This window comes from Frankliniella occidentalis, unplaced genomic scaffold, assembly GCF_000697945.3.
Source record: "Frankliniella occidentalis isolate FOCC.00 unplaced genomic scaffold, Focc_3.1 Scaffold84, whole genome shotgun sequence".
Taxonomy (NCBI): Eukaryota; Metazoa; Arthropoda; class Insecta; order Thysanoptera; family Thripidae; genus Frankliniella; species Frankliniella occidentalis.
Window position 1 is genome coordinate 989085 of NW_026267213.1, and position 4487 is coordinate 993571.

The following is a 4487-nucleotide window of genomic DNA, read 5'->3' on the forward strand; positions in this document are numbered from 1 at the left end:
ACGGTCCTAGGGTGCACCACACGGTGGCAGGGTGCACCACACCACACGGTGCCAGGGTGCACCACACGGTGGCAGGGTGCACCACACCACACGGTGCCACGGTGCCAGGGTGCACCACACTACACGGTGCCAGGGTGCACCACCGCACGGTGCAGGACTTACCGCGAGGACACGTTCAAGACACAGCCCGCTGAGCATGCGTGTGCTCGGGTTGCCTACCTTGTCTTGTGGCACTACACGGCCAGAGGCGCGAACCCAAACCGCGCCCATGGGATTCTAGCCGCCTGGCGCACAACACGAGCAGCCGCGCTTCATGCCGGTCGCGGACAGTGAATCCAGCGAATAAACTGCTCGATGCTCATCGCTTATCAGTGCGTACCGAGCGTGTTCGGAGCAGGCTCGTGCCCACGCGACTGTGGCTGCTCCTGCTTTATTGAGATCAGGACAGCACTGCGGCAGGACGGCTCCTGGTGTAACCCAGGTGTAAACTGTGTAGCCAGGGTATGACTGACAATGGAAACCGAGCAAGTCCTTGAACCGCGAATTTCTAAAACTGTGGTGCGTTGTGAGCAACGGCACATATCACCTTCGCAGAATAAAAACCTATGAAAATGAAAACGCAACGATTGTTGTTCGATTGCTGGTCTCGCAGACCCCCTGTAACATCGCTGACGCCTGGCAGCGGGCGCACCGGAGCATAACTTCCTCTGGGCGATGCGAGTGGAGGACTCACAGGCGCCGCCCGTGCGGGGTTCCTATTCTAAGCACGTAGGGCCCGAGGTTGAGGGGGAGGGGGGGCATTAAGAGATTCGAGGGCACTGCCACTGCTATTCTGTGACCAGCAAACTGAGACGAAATGACTGCTGGCGGAAAATGAGGGCAGCACTGCTGCGCGTCGCGGGGCGGGCACCCGAAAAATGTGTGTACTCCTTCGTCCCTTTCAGCTTTCGTGCATGCTGCCGGGCCTGGCGTCCTGGCGGCGGGCGTGGACCACGCCCTCAATAGTGGTGCACGCCACGCCACGCCCGGGAGCAGCCGGGAGGCGACCGGCCGCCCTGGCCACCAGCCAGGCGGTGTATTTGGGGTCCAACAGAATGTGTGCAGGGGTCGGTGGGGCGTGGCGGGGGCGCGGCGCGCGGCCTCCCCCGCGCATCCCGACGACGACGCCGTCACTCCGGAGATTGTCCACCACAAGGAATATTTTGTGGCGAGATTTCCATATAGGCGTTTCCCTACAGCGTGACGGACCGTGACAAAGAGTTCCTCCATTTGAACTTCGGTCTTTGCTTGGCTCACAAGCAGAGCCAGCTGGTGCAGTTTTTCTGTCGCGCAACTCTCACATCAAGAGAAGAAGTAGTCGTAAACACAACACTACTCCTTGACTGTCACGTTATTACGCTCACACCTCCAAAGTATCGCGAGCACGGCGACTCGCGGAATGCGCCGGCCTAGTTCGCTGCGAAGCTGCGGCTCGACGTGTTACGTGAGCGATACGCCGGTAGGCCAATATGAATGCAAATTGGGAGAGGCGTCGACGAAAAACGTAGAGAGGCACAACAACTGGCTGTCAGATGTTATGATTAGCCACGGGCGAGGGCGCCTGATGAGGAATGACAAACACACGTGACTTTTGGGAGGGGGGTGCAAATATTACGGGGTCGCAAAAGGTTTCAGGACTATCATTGGAGGCCACAGAGACCCCATGATATTTGTACCCCGGGGTAAGAATATCATGGGGTACCCATGGACTCCAATGACCGTCCTGAACCTTTAGGACCCCATAACATTTGGACCCCCAAACCTAAAGTTACTTGGTTTGGGCACGATCCCCTGCCGGTTGTCGGAGGTTGCAGCGAACGTTGTAGAGTGAGCGATGCAATGTGGCACTAATGTCGTTATCCTGGCCGATTTTATCAGGGCAGCGACCCCGCGCGACTACTGCGCTCGAAAATAATAATGAAAAGATACGGTGGACGACGTGGCGTGACGGGGCGTGGAGCGCGCGGACGCTCTCCGGCCGCCGCGAGGCTGCCCTGCTGCCGCCTGTTGTTGCCCCCCGGGGGGGTCCACGCGGAGCGAAATGCGAATGCGTGCAAAGAGCAGAGTGAGCCGGAGTGTGATGAGCGAGTGTGATTCTTCTTTTGCATGACGTGTATCAGAGGAGCGAGCGGGCACAGCATGCGTGCCACAAACACACTGACAGAAATACACCCGGCGCGCGACACTTCCCGAGGCAAAGTAATAGTCTGAATGTTGTCTGGAACCTTGTCGATGGTGACGGTTAATTCGTAGATGAAAGGCAGTTAAACGGTAGCTCATCGGCAGACAATCGGCAGTCTATCGGTAGCCAAACCGTAGTCAAACGGCAGACAATTCTCTCTGTCAAACGGCTGACAAACGGCAGACAAACCACAGCCAAACCGCAGTCTATCATCAGCCCATCCTCAGCCCAGTTCGACTGAGGATTGACTGCCGTTTGTCTGAGGATCGACTTACGCTCTCAGACAATCTTCAGTCCTCTGTACGAGATGAAAATGAAAACAGTCGACTCGGCCGGGCAGCCGCCGGCCCGGCCCGGTACCGAACCCCGACCCCCGGACTGGGAGTCGGAGTGCTTGCCCACTTGGCCAGAGAGAGCTCGCTGGGAGGGGAGCTCGGCGGAGGCAGCTCACGGCAGAGCCAGATGGGGTTATCTTCGCAAAACTGTACGGAACGCTCTCGTGCGTAGGGTCATCGTAATCCGTTGTAATCGTTAAATTAGAGAAGCATCGATTGGAAAGAAGCACAGAATTAGATTTTTCACGCTATAATGCTTCCGATAGACTTATTATTTCAAGGTGGTCAAAACAATATAATACAGATACGGCTCTATATTAATTAAATTAGCTGCAACGCCATCTTGGTTCGGCCGCCGCCATCCTGCTCCAGCTGGTGCCTCCGCTGAGCTCCTCTCCCAGCGAGCTCTCTCTGGCCAAGTGGGCAAGCACTCCGACTCCCGTTTCGGGGGTCGGGGTTCGGTAGCGGGCCGGGCCGGCGGCTGCCCGGCCGAGTCGACTGTTTTCATTTTCATCTCGTACAGAGGACTGAAGATTGTCTGAGAGCGTAAGTCGATCCTCAGACAAACGGCAGTCAATCCTCAGTCGAACTGGGCTGAGGATGGGCTGATGATAGACTGCGGTTTGGCTGTGGTTTGTCTGCCGTTTGTCAGCCGTTTGACAGAGAGAATTGTCTGCCGTTTGACTACGGTTTGGCTACCGATAGACTGCCGATTGTCTGCCGATGAGCTGCCGTTTAACTGCCTTTTATCTACGAATTAACCGTCACCATCGACAAGGTTCCAGACAACATTCAGACTATTACTTTGCCTCGGGTTACGCTTCAAACAAATCTCTCAGAGAAATTATTGCGTACGGGCAAAGCAATCACGACGAAAGTGATAAAATAGGTTTTAGCTAATAAAGGCAGAGCTAGACTTTACATTTCGAAGCAATTGATTCAAATGGATGGTTAGAAATGGAAATATTAAATAAATTTGACTAGATCGTCTAAGATGTAACGCAAAATGCAACAGTGTTCGCGCTAGTGCTAGTATACCGCTCCGGTCGTGAGTGACAGCCCCGGGGGGTCGTGCCGGCAACAATTGCATTACTGCCTTTATGGTGCACTTCGCCCCTCAATTACTGACGGCCACATGGTGTGAGGCGTCCTGGACGGGACGGCCGGCAACTTATTCGGCGGGACATAGCGGTAACTAGATACTGTGCTATAGCATAAATGTTTTCTGCCGATTCCTCTACACGCCAAACGCGCCAGCACGTGGTTTTTACAGCACTTTGACGAGGAAAGAGGAGAATAAAAGAACGGGGCCCTGCTCAAGCTGAAAAATATACACAGGGTTGAGACGATTGGAGTTAGTCAGTGCCAGCAGCGCAGGAATGAGATTGGAGAGGTGTTGTGGTATTGAGCCACTACTCGCCACCACTGCACAGGTGCTGCACATGCCAGAGCGGAGCCAACTGGCGAGACGGCTTTACTCTATGAGGGGCAGTTCCATTGACGGCGTCCTGGTCACACCCGGCGCCACCTGTGGCGGCCGACCGCCAGGGCTGCTATAGGACACATCCGGGCCCATCGGCAAGGCAAGGCACAGCGCAGCGGTACAGTCTCGGTTCCGGACGATGACCGAATTGCAGCCGCGACTAATTCATGCGGGTTGCACAGGAGGCGCGGCGGCGCGCAGGGCAGGGGGCCCGCCGTGGGCCCGCCTACCTACCTCACCGTTATACACACACACACACGCGCGCGCACACACACATATCTGTCTGGCCCTTTTGCATTCCAAATCGAGGGCGAGGGTGGCGAGCGCAGAAGGGGGAGATATAAAGAGGCTTCGGGCGTAACTCGTCCTGACCTTGACGACAGAACTGGCAACGCCACACCCAAAGGCAAAGGAAAGAAACGGGGGAGGGAGAGGAGGGGGAGGGCGA